This window comes from Aptenodytes patagonicus, chromosome 4 (genome assembly GCF_965638725.1).
Source record: "Aptenodytes patagonicus chromosome 4, bAptPat1.pri.cur, whole genome shotgun sequence".
Taxonomy (NCBI): Eukaryota; Metazoa; Chordata; class Aves; order Sphenisciformes; family Spheniscidae; genus Aptenodytes; species Aptenodytes patagonicus.
The window spans coordinates 70041632-70054428 of record NC_134952.1 but is presented as its reverse complement, the minus strand read 5'-3'; the positions used below and the strand labels follow the sequence as shown (position 1 = coordinate 70054428).

At 44.6% G+C, this 12797-nt stretch overlaps 1 protein-coding gene across 2 annotated transcripts in view; it reads left to right on the top strand.

Annotated features, from left to right (window-relative positions):
• The first annotated feature begins 12123 nt into the window (after positions 1–12123).
• Positions 12124–12797, top strand: part of SMAD1 (SMAD family member 1) — a 47975-nt gene continuing 47301 nt past the window's right edge. Inside the window, exon 1 of one of the 2 annotated variants that reach the window (XM_076337116.1) lies at positions 12124–12230. The gene's annotated coding sequence lies outside the window, so the exon portion shown is untranslated. Of the gene's footprint in view, positions 12231–12442; positions 12539–12797 lie in introns of those variants that run through there. The other variant, XM_076337118.1, reaches the window with a different exon arrangement.

The window sequence follows — 12797 nt, the reverse complement described above, 5'->3', positions numbered from 1 at the left end:
CTATGTAATGCACACTCCGCTGCCCCAGACGGATGAAAGGGCTGAAGTCCTCCTAGCTACACACTGCTTGGTAAATGTGTACCTGGTGATTAAAGTACTTATCATGAGTGAAATAAAGACTAATGATGTGAAGAGAACTACAGCATTCCTACTTATGGCAAGCCCTTTAATGGAAAAAAATTGACTTATTAACTAATGGGTTTTCTTGTTTTACTGGTAAGAGGAGCACGGTCCCTTTAAAAGCCTTGGCCTCCTTTCCTAAATGTTGTTGCTGAGCTGTGCCCCACCCCTGCATAAGCAACACCTGCATACCTGCAGGGTACTTTCTTCTTGATAGCTTGTGTACCTTGATAATATATGTTGGTGGAGTGGTCTAGATTCGTGATGTTTAGCCATCCATTTTATTAATGTAAGGACATTGATCTAACATTTGCCAGATCCCCAGTGATGTAATAACTTACAGTGCTTCTAATATCCTTTTTGCGGCATTTGTGTTCATGGTAGCCACTGGGCTGTCGAGTTTTAAAAGGAAAAAAAGACACATCCCCCTCCAAGACACACTCAAATGGCAAATCCGATCAAGAAGAATACAAAATGATTCCAGATAGCTTGGCACTGTGGGAGCTGTATGCAACAGCCTTCTCAGCAAACTGATAGTGTTTCAGAGTGGTTTCTAAGTGTTGACTGACTGCTTATGACATATGTTAAGCTGAATTGGGGGTCTGTGCAATTGCTCTGGATACAGAAATGTATAACATGTCCAGGAATCCTCAAAGTGCAGATCCTATGGGGTCTGAGGAAGCCTGATGGATTTTAGGGAGGAGTGAGGCATTTGGGAGTGATACAATATTCAACGCTTCCAGAAATCTTTCTTTGCCAAGCTGTATATATGTGTATCGCTCTAAGAAGAAATAGTTAACTCGCAGAAAAAAATGCAAAGGATAATATTCTTTGCCTCTTGACATGCACGCTGTTGAAGTTCTGTAAGGGACCAGACTGCTGCTCTCAGGAGCAGTGGGTTTACTAACAGGCTTTCAGCCATTTCTGTTTCTCACCAGTAGTGTCAAAGGGGTGTGAGCAGAGCATTACTGCTGCACTCTCATGGTTAGCTGCTTCTGGTAAGATCCACCAGAGTAGAGCGGGCATCCCCCAACAGGTATTTTGGGTCCTCCGGCACACTCAACACACAGGCAGTGTATTGATAGATTAAGGTCACATTTTCCTTGCTCGGTGGAGGAATAGAGAACTCAAAGCCATTGCATTTTCCGTTTTTTACACATTTAAAATGTAAATGGGGAAAATAAGATACTCCTTTGAAACAGTTAATGAGATCTTCATTATGTGGGAAGGAGGGAGAGAGAGAACAAAATGTTAGGAATGAGGCCAGGGAGGTAGATACACAGAGGAGAAAAATAATCATAGAGCATATGCACAATGTAAGCTGCAGAAAGAGGCAGAGGAGAAACAAATGTGGGGCTTACTGGGTTAGGACAGCAGGAGGCAGGGAGATAGTTGGCAGAGAAAAAATGAAGGCATGTGCATGCCCATCAGAAGGAGCTGCACAAATATCAGCTGGGGAGGAGCTGCTCTTCCCATGCTTTACAGGATCAAAGAGCAAGTGCAGTATTTCAGTGTATGTTTGTATAGTGTGTAACACAATGCAATTCCAGTCCTGATTACTATTAAAAGATAGTATAGACACAATCAAAAATCATCACATACAGGCCCCAGTAGGAAAGATGAGACAAGGGCTTGGCAAACCACTGGCTGACCTAGTCTGTCACTCCTTATTTTGTTCCCAGTTATTCATCATAGAGCTAATTAGTGGCATATTGTAGAACTGAGGTCATTAAGACTTAGACCTCTTTGCATCTTCTGCAGCTAATTTTAAAACCGACTAGAGTGTTTTGGTACATTTCCTTTTTGTAGACAATTGCCACTGTATTCAAACCCTCCTTGCCCTTTCTTTTGGCATTTGCACGTTGTCACTGCCATTAGTAGGGCTTCCTTTCAATGCAGCGCAATGGCTGGAGATTTCCCAGTGTAGACACACTGCTGTTCTTTTTTCTGGACTATAGTCCTTGCCTGGAGTACGTGGGAGCAGTACGCAGACTCTGCCCCACACACTTCACATCAAAAGGACTTCACTTGTGTGTAGATTGAGAACTGAGCTGCACTAGAGAAAACTTCACAGATGACAGACAGCTCTGGAAAATCAGATCGACTTTAAAGAGAAACACACAGCATTTAGCTGGCTCCGCACTGATAACAAGCATTTACAATCACTGGATCATGACAACTGCACCATGCAGGGATAATTGACTGTTATAAATGGCACTGTAGTAAGGAGGAGACCAGTGATCTGTCTTTAATACGATTATACACCACAAATCAACGATAAGGCAGGCATTGCTTCTCTGATTCACTTTCATCAAAGATGAATGACCATAAGGCAAAGAAAAACAAAAATCAAAACAAATAATTCACATAATATGTGGATGCTTTTCTGCCTAAAAAAATCTAGAAATTAATTCTTTTGTAGACTGATAGACTGATACATCTGAGCAATACAATCATAGAGAGAATGCGAGGTTTATAAATTCATTTTGGCCTTAGCATTCACTCCGCAGCATCCTGCACCACACAGCATGCAGGAGGTGTTACACTGTGAGGGAGATAGGAGAGCAGAGTCCTGACCACTTGCAATTAACAGACTCCTCACGAGCACGTTCGTCTTGAGCCAGTGGTGTCATTTCGGTGTCCTGGCTAAATTTCAGTTTGATTAGTTACATTCTGTCTACTTAATTTCCCAAGAAGCATAGTTGTCGTTGTCTTTATTTGGAGATAAAAATTTGCATGTTTTTTTTGAGCATAATTACACAGAAAATTCTACACACATACTGTGTTTTGCAGGCAAAGAAAAAGATACAGGATTTGAACCAAGGAGCTTAAAATCAACATAAGGATGAAACCACATTGGAACAGCATCTGGGGAAATGAGTTGAGGTAAAGGTTGGTAAGTGGGAGTATGAATGGATGGGAAATGTGAATGTAAAGGAAAAGGAATGTATCTGTAAAGCGATAGATTTTATAATTTGCTTTATTTTGCATATGTCTTGCTAGAAAGTTCTCATGATGTTTGCCATCTTAAAGGAATTTAAATGTCTTGCTTTTGGTGCCCTAGTATTGAAAAACTTTAAAATGGGATTTTGCAGAGAGAGGGCTAGCAGGTTGTACCAGGATCATAGAAACCAAACAAGCTCCCTTTCTCCATTTATGTTGCCTCTGAAAATGCCATGTCCACAAGCAAAGACAAGAATGATTTATTTAATTAATCACAAGGCTTGACTGTAATTTTATTTCTCATCTGAAAAATGAGAAATATGGTTCCAGCAGTATAGTGCCCCTTCTACATGACAGACCAGGGACTTGTTTTGGGTACCTCAGACATCTGGGAATCTAGCGTAAAACTGGGACAGTGCCTTAGCAGTTTCATCAGCTGAATCCTAAATCTGAATCCTAAACTGTTTCTTACAGTATCTGTATTTTCCCTAGAGTGTATCTCATCTGAACACTGACCAAGCTTGACCTATTTTGTTCAAGATTTGATGACATCACAGTGCAAGCCTGTCTAACTGCAGGCCATAAATTGTTGTACTCCTCCATCTGGTCGCTCTCGGACAAGTGTATGCTTTGCTTAACCAGGGTGATATAGTCTATCAGTGCTGTCTTCTAGGTGCTGAAGGCCTTAGGCACATGAGCAGCTTCAAGCTGTAGGGTTCACATACTGTGCGACTGGACTTTGCAGAAGCTGGACCAACTGTGCATTGACTGTAAGGCCACTTTCAGACCGCAGGTTTTCAGCTAGAGTAAGGCAGCATTGCTATCTCTTGCTACTTGCAGTTTTCTGGGGGCCTTCTGTGGTGATGTCCATACTGAACATTTGATCCTTGTCTATAAAGATGATGCCTTTAGACGTCCAGATAAAATGCTTTACACTGAATACTACTTTATACCTAATTGTCTGAAGAGGCAAATGGGTGCCTTAATTTTGCATTGTTTTTTTTTTCCTCACCCATTTTAAAGAGCCATTGACTGTGGTATTTAGCAAACTGTTTTCCTAAGCGTTGGTAAGCCATGTAGTCCTTTCCCTTCTCTCCCACACCTCCAACAACAGCAGACTCTCTGGATATGCGTAGCATGCCTTGGTCCTTTAAACTATATTATTAGTGGACTGAGATCATCACAAGTAATTCAGGTTGCCCAGTACTTCCTACATTGAGATTATATTGATTTCATGTATTTAGAACTTCATCAAACATTAATTGTCCTTGGTGTGTGCTTCAGGCAGAATATGTGTAGAAAATGTCAGTGAAACAGTTCAAGTATTTCTGAAAACAGGATAAAGAATAACTAATTGATTTGCCAGGGCTGAAAATATTAAAGAACTTTTTTTTGAGAGGCTCTAGTGCTTCTGTCCACTCAGGAAGAGAGATGAAATTTGGCAGGGAAAGGAAAGATGAATTTTGTGTCAAGAGATGAGCTATGAGCTGTAAGCCAGCCTCAGTTAAGTCTCAGTTTTGCAACTAAATATTGCAAAAACAGTTTTCATAATGGCTAGCTGCAGTGTGAACCTGGGGAGAACACAAAATCACTCTGCATTATTTGACCACTATTTGTTCTGTTCACTGAGACAGCGGTCTTTAGGAAGGAACATATATGAGCACGCAATTGAAGACAGGTACCAGGATGCACCCAAACTGAATACTTAACTAAGATTATACCAGCAACACTAATTTTGATCGGTTGCAACTTTTAAGCGTTTAACTTAATTAATTTTTTTTGCAATTTTTACCTACAGTGAGGATTTACAGATGCCATTTGTGCAATAGTATATTAAGTGTAGAGGGGGTTGCTTTTAAAGCTGCTCAAACTTGTTTGTCAAAAATTTGGCTATTTTTGGTCAAGCAAGAAAATAATGGAGTTTAAAATTGGTCTAAATGCTTTTGTCATGTGGGCAACCTTTTTCAACACTTTGTGTGACTGCTAGGATGTTTGAAACCTACAAGGTAATTTCCTCCTGAAAGTGCAAATGGAAAGTAATACAATACATCTACAGTTATTGTCAGGGCTATCTGTTATTGAGAACTCACTAAGAACCCATTGCCTTGGGATGACTAATTAAATACTGATTTACTTACTCTCCAGAATTCAGTTGCTTCCACACCTTGGGCAACAGAAAACTCTGGAATTGGAGAATACAGGAAAGAAAAAACCATGGGAATGCAGGCATACCCAGTGCCCAGGTATGGGCTTCTTTAAGCCAGCTGAGCACAATTCTGCCTTTTGAAGCATCAGTTGATAATTTTTGTCGGGATCCTTGTGATTCTTTGGCCTCTGTTGGTTTATGAACAGCAGAAAGGCAACAGGTTTTTTGCTTTTTACCATATAATGCCGTGTCCAACAGCTGCCTTTTCTAATACACCAGCTCAGTTAATTCCTCAGTCCTATCGTGCTTTCTCCTAGCCTTCTGTTATTCACCAGTGAGCCCTGCTCCTATGCTTAGTGTAGTTTTTCTAAAACCATGTTTGCGGTTGTGCTCAAAATGAAAGCATTTTTCCTTGGTTAAAAAAAAGCTCACTAAGTCTACCACAGTTTCATAACCACTTTAAACTGGCTGAAGCCAACAACACTATCAAAAAGATAAGTTTCGGCCTTTCTCCCACCTCAGTCCTGCCCCTGCACAGGATCAGCACAAGGCTTTGGACAACCACACATCAGGGAACCAATCCAAATTAAAAATGAGCTTGGGCCCTGAAACATTTGTTTTCCCCAGCCAGATCAGTTCCCTAGGATTGTCCAGTTCGCAGCTGCACCAACAACTGTGCCAGCACAAAGGGGTGGGTGACATGGGGTTAGGGATGAGCAGCCGTTGTGGAGGAGGAAGGGTGGGACTGCTTTACTGCTGACTTACGCAGCCAAGAGTGACACTGAACTTCAGCAATGTGACTTAGACTTGCATCAGTTTAGAACAATTGAAAAGAGGTTTCTAAATTACTCAAAATAAGTACCATTTATATGAGGAATAAAAACAAGACATGGAGCCTTTTTGGTTTATGTTTTTAATCATTATATAAAATGGACTGAGTATCTTGTCACAAAATACCATCAAAACATGGAAGTAAAGGGATGCATTTAGATGCAATATGTGTGATTTTTTTAGTCTTCCAATGGTGTAATATAGTTCTCCCCTCTTCAGGTATAAAGAAGGAGATAGAGCCCTGTATCCAGACAATTACCATGGTTTGCCCAGCCTTCATCCGTCGCTGCAATCCAGTTCTACCCGAAGGCCTCTTTAGCCCGTGGAGGCTAGTGCAACTGCATGACCGTGGCACTCCCTAGCCCTGCGTAGCAAGCTGTGACACACAGCCACTCGCACGGCACCAGACATTAGTGCACTGGTTGTACAGCCAGTGCAACCGAGTGACCAAGTAGTAAGAGCTCAGGATTGCCAAACCACCTTTGATTTCTTTTCTCATAGAGTTATTAGCTTTAATTTTGTATCTGCCACCTGTCTGAATAAATTTTAATATATCATTCTCTGGTGGTTTTTGCAACAAGGTGTAACTGGGACAAGGACTGTAAGAACTTTAAAACAGTAATTAAAATGGGAGATAAGATTAATCTTAGCGGTGTCTTCCAAGAAACCAGTAATAGAGTTAGGTTATTCCAGTTATGTAAATCTTTTTAAGCTGAATGACTGAAGAGAAATTTAATTTTAAAAGAACCAATAATGTTTGGTTACATGGAGTCCATTATCTCTTACTGAGGTGATAGCCAGGAGAAAGTGAAACTACCTTCAAAAGCATCTACATGGACGCAGGCAAGATCCAAAGGGAGAATTTCATTCTCTAGAAGGTACAATACTGGTGCAGTACAGTGGGCAGGAATACTGTGCTTTGTGGCAGCATGTGATTAGCCATCAGAACAGGGTGCAACCTCCCTTCTTTACCAGCAATGTAATACTGCTGGAGCAAAGTCCTTATGTCAGAGTCTATAGAGGAAACAACCGATAAAGGAGTGCCCTGCTTAGTACTTTATTTCGGCCCAAACCTTTTGGATTCATAACTTTTAATAAGGATCTTGGCAGCTTTAGCTGGGTACATTAATCTTAGGAAAGTAATGAATTTTGGTCTGAATCCCATCATCTCAAGGGTGGAAAAGATGAACAACTACTCAATCTGATCAAAGACCTTCCTGGCATCTGCAGATAGATTTACGGCAGAAGCTTTATTTAATGTAACACAGGGAAATACATGTAATAACCTTGTAAAATTATCAGTTCCACATTTACTCTATATAAATCCCACTTAATCATGGTGGGCCAGTTCAGGAAGAACTTCTAAGAGTGAAATGGGTTCTTTGTTCTTTTGCATATGAGAGTGAGTCAGAAAACTAAGGCAGGTCCCAAGTAGACATTTGACTCTCCAGAGACAAACTCACGAAGGGTTCATTCTAGAAAATGGCCGGACACACCAAAGCAGGAGTATAGAGAGCCTTCATGTCACAACTTCTGTCTTCAAGGCCTTTCACAACTTAGTTCCTCTTTGTTTGTGTGTAGCCTGCACAGTGCCAGCTCAAAGCTTCTCTCCAGTGAGGAAAAATTGAATCTTTGTACCCAAGGATGAGGACAGATCAACTTCTGGCATAAAACAGCTTACTTTGGCTTCCACTGGGAGATGCAGAAATCACTTTTGTGAGGATGGCACCAGCACAGTTCCCCCAAGCACCAGCCTCCTTAAACAGCTCAAGGTACCACCACCCTGATAATTCTACATCCCCATTAAAGTGCTGGTGGTGGGCCTCTGTGCTCAGCCCCACTCCGTCAGCCTTGGGCAGGTGCTTGGGGCTGCTGAGGCTGCTGCACTTCTGCTGCTGGGGAGCACGGGAGTTGGAAAGGAGAGAGGTGGAGGGGAAGGAGAGCAGCCCCGACAGCCCCTTTACCCCAGCTGCCCGCAGCTGCCAGCAGAGCACTCGGCAGTGCAGGTGGGCAGTAAAGAGGGTGGACAGGAGGGCCACTGGGCCCTCTTTAAGGGGAACAGGGTGTCAGGTGAGCAGCTCTGCTGCTGCTATCATTTTGCTGCCCCATTCAGTCTGCCTCTGGAGGCCACAGTTCAGTCAGCCCATGCCACCGTACCACTTCTGCTGTGGTGCAGGACTGAAGTATTCAAACTAGCTTAAACCCAAATGCCTTTCTCAACAGTGGAAATCAGCTATGAACTCTGTGCTATGTGGCTAGACAGGTCCTTGTATCCAGATGGGTTTGGAAAACCATACGCAGCTCTGCACAGTTATGATGACCTCCTAAAAATACTCCTTGCCTTCTCCCACATGCTGTCTTCTGCCTGAGGCATCTTTCCCAAACAGATTTCTGTAGCTGCTAAACAGGCTGCGTATCCTATTTTAATAATGCTGAGGTGGGAGGCTTGTTTAATACCTCACCTATTCAAAGAAGCAGCAGACAAGCCATGAAGGATAGGGGTTGATAAATTTTACCAGCCAGCCCAGGAAAGGAGGAAATAATGAAATCAAGTATCCTTGGAAAGCTATTATTATTCTTGACAGAACTGCCTCTTCTCTCTGAAAATACTGTTGGTATTTTCCCACGCTAGGGCAACACTGTAATGGCTAAAAAGAAAATTACTCCAGTGATTTTAATGTAAATAACCAGTTGTGTGTTTGATACAATTTAATTATCCGTGAAACTCTACTTTCTGGCAGAAACCTGGTGTACATAAAGGTGAAGCAAAGTTACTGAGTTTGGAGCTAAATTGTCTCCAGAAGGCACTCTCTATCCCTGGAACCTCTTGAATAAGCCAGATGAAGCCTGGCTGAGGTTAACAAGAAATACTAAATCATAATCTGCATATAAACTCTGATTTTAGAGGAAGATTGAAAGCTAATAGTAGTAGTAGCAGCAGTATTAGTATTTCTTAAATATTTGTTACATAATCTAATAGTATAAAATATGCAGCATAATGAATGTCTTTTAGCACTCTGCCGTCTGATAAGCTGTTTCTGAGACACAGATTTTAAAGGTGATTAGGCAGATGCTTGGTGAGATGTTAAAAAGTGCCTATGAGATTAAAGTTTCCTTTGAGAATCTTATTAGAAGTTTATCTGCGTAAGTGCGCCAACTCCATTAAAATTCAGGTTCACGGGCCTTATGACTGATGGTGTCATTGGATTGTACACCTAATCTGATGAAAAGTCAGGCTGTTTACAGAAGGGATGGTTCTCTTTCTTCATTGCCCCAGCCTCATGGCCTGTTTTCCTTGCACCAGTCTGAATGATCATGTAGTTGCAGAGTAAAAAGAGGAAAAAAAAATTCTCTCTCGCCTCTTGAGATAGCACAGTTCTTCAGCCCAATGCAGAGGAGGAACACTGTTGTAGGAGTAGCATCAAGCTAGATACCCAGGTGTACGTGCCCCTCTGCTCTCCTTTTTTCTGTTTCCTCGTGTTATTCAGAAAAGCTAGGAAGATCTAATGATGTTTAATTAGGGTATATTAAAAGTAGCTAATGGAGTTAGAAGTGGTGAACGTACGAGTAAGACACTACTGATACTGCTCACACACAGAGTAATGGGTTTGGACAGTTAGCTACAAGTTGAACATCCTAAAGTGGGCGGCAGACTTGAAGTTTTGACTCAGCTGTGTACCAAAACAGCCCAGCCAGGGAAGCCTCGTGGCAGATTTGACTATGGCACACTGTTTCTGCTTGCCCTCTGGTCTTCTCACACAACTGATCTGTCTGGAGCCCAGTTCTAAACAGCTCTCTCCAGAACAATTGTTCTGGTTATTAAACATCAGCAAAAGGCCATACTAGGCTGTTTTGTAGCCCTTTTTAGGTAAAGGAGCATATTAATGTGATCCTCCCCAAGCCTCAGTGTAAGTAGAAAATAATTTAATTCTCTCATGCCAAAGCAAACCAACCAGTCCACCCTAACAACAACAAAAACACTAAAAACGTGGTTCTAACAAGACACCTGACAAACTGCAGTGCTTCCCTAATTATTTTCTTGTCATATCTGTTTAGTGTGAATCATGCACTGAATAGATACTCGAGCAACGAGGATCCAGCGGATGGAGCTTGCTGCCCGCCCCAGTCCTGCCAAATAAGCCTGCAGAGCAGAGCAGAGCAGAGCAGAGCAGACCGCGGGCACATGTAAGGCCTTTTCCATGTATTTCTCTGTGTGAGACTGGATCACCGAGACTGCCAAGTTCTTGGGGCAGATACTACTGCTGCATCCACCGCTCTTAACCTAGGACACTTGGCCCTGATTTAAGCACTACCACAGTACAAAAACCAGTAGCAGTCTCATGATTCTTCTGTATCTTGCTTGCAAATATCTGCATTACATTGACAAAATTTAAAGACATTTTAGTTGGTGTTGAGATAAACCTTTACCAGTTATATCTGCAGCCCAGTGCTGCACTGTATCTGTGCGTGGTTGCATGTAAAAAGAAAAGTTTACTTGCTAACCGTAATTGCGTACAGTACAACCACAAATACAAGTTAAAGCTGATTACCAAAGTTCACTCATCTTGAATCATTTAAGGTTCAAAACTTAAGCAGTAAAATACTAATTTTATTCCAGGCTTCCTCCATCAATATTATGGCATCATTCTGTGTAGGAGTTCCTCACTATGATTCTGTTGTAGCGTGCTACCTGAAAACGTAGTGCAATTTACATGTTTGCAATTTATGTAGTACTTACGTGGCAAAGAAATGGTTGAATTTTAGATTATGAAGTTAGAAAGAAGTGCCGATAACCTCACAGCCGTAAAACTGGGTATTTTTTACTGCTGCTGTCATGCTCCTTCTGTGACCTTGGGCAAGCCGTTCCAGTTCTGTGTCTTCAGACTCGTAATGCACCTGGGTGGGCAGGTGGGTAAGTCCAAGACTACTGTTCATATGGTAAAACTCTCAGGGCCTTAACTTTTCTGGGCCTCAGTTTTGCTGGGTTTTAAAATGAGGTGAATACCATACCTAGAACTTCATATACACGTGAAAATTTACTGGCATTAGTATAGAGACGTAATTATGCCAATATATCATAGTATTTTGCCATGTAGAAACATCTTGCCCTTGTTACTTCATATCTTCTTCCAGGAATGATGACTGGGTAAAAGCCAAAGTATTTGTTAAAGAATCGGTTTCAGTTCAATTTTGCTTGTGCTACGCTCATCTGAGTACTGTAAAGATTCCTGTAAACGTAGTAGGCAAGAGAGACTTACTGTTCCTCAAGTGGGCTGCAAACTTTCAGCCAGATCCACTTTCGAGCAGACACTTGCAGATTCAAATAAGAGTTCAAGTTCATTTCAGAAGGCCGTAGGGGTGAGACTTCATTACTATATATCTGATTGCACAAGAAGCCTCATGCACTTTAATAGGTTTACTTGCATAAATTAGGAGTAACTGCAACAGTACTTATGGCCAGGATGAGGTCCAGATGTAAAGTACCTGGGGATGGAGTGGTCTGTATTGGAAGGTATTATTATATTAGCAATTACTTCAATATTAAGAATAGACTAAGTCAGGGAGCGAATCACCTGTAAGCAAGAGGCAGGATGAAATCCAGTTCAATCAGAGCGTTACAGGAATTAACTTTAATCGCAAGCCTCACAGTATTTGGAGCTTTCCTCAAAGCCCCAGCTGCCAGAGCATCTCAGCCGCGCTCCAGCGGGTACGTAACCGCCTTTTAAACCTCCGCCAGCCCCCAGGGGCCGCCGAGCAACCGTGGCCGAGGCCGGGCCCTTGGGGCTAAGACACCGGGACGGGGAAGGGAGGGGAGGGGGGAATAAAGCCACCCAAGCGACTCGCCGCGCCCCCGCTCCCAGGGCCGCGCCGCTGCCGCGCCCGCGGGGCGGCCGCTTGCCGGCGGCGGGGCGCAGCGCTCCTAGCGGGGCCCGGCGGCCCCAGCCGCGCGCGGCTGGGGCGGTAATTTGGAGAGGATCCCTTGCCGGGCCGGTGCGTGAGTGTGTGTGTGTGTGCGTGTGTCGGTGAGCAGCGCGCTGGCAGCGGGGCGAGCGGCGGCTGGGCGGCTCCGACTGCCTGACGCCAGCGAGACCAGATCAATCCAGGCGCGGAGGCAGCGCGAAGCGCGGGGCTGCCCGGCGGCGGCGCGGAGCCCCCGGCTGCCCCTGCTCCCCTCGCCGCCCGGCAGCCGGTAACAACTTCGCGTCCCCTCGCCTCTCCCCGCTGCCCCCGCCGGGCGGCCGTGCCTGCGCCGCCCCGCCGCCCTCCTCCTCCTCCTCCCTCCTTCTCCTCCCCGCTCCTCCGGGTGGTCCCCGGCTCCGGGACAGGGTGCGGGGGCCCGGCGCCGGACCGGGCCGGGGGGAGCGGCTCCTCCGCGCCGCGAGGGGAGCGCAGCTCTGCTCTCCTCTTCTCCTCCCCGGCATGATGGCGTCCCTCCGGCAGCCCGGGGGAGACCCGGGGCCGCTTCCCCGCCGGCCGCTCCCGGCTCGAAGTTTGTGGGTAGGTGCCGCGTCGGGCCCGGCGGGAGGGAGAGCCCTTCCCCGCCGGGAAGCCGCTCTCCTCCCCGGCGAACCCTGTGCCGGGGCTGCGCCGCAGCCGCCGCCCGGCCCCGTCCCTATTGTGCGCCCCGCGGGGGGACGCGGCGGAGCCCCGGCCAGACGGGGCAAGTGCCCTCCTTTGTTTTTGTGGGGTAAAGCCTTTCGCCTCCTACCTCGGCCGAGCCGTATCCCTGTCCGTTTAATGTCCCCCCCCGCCTTTC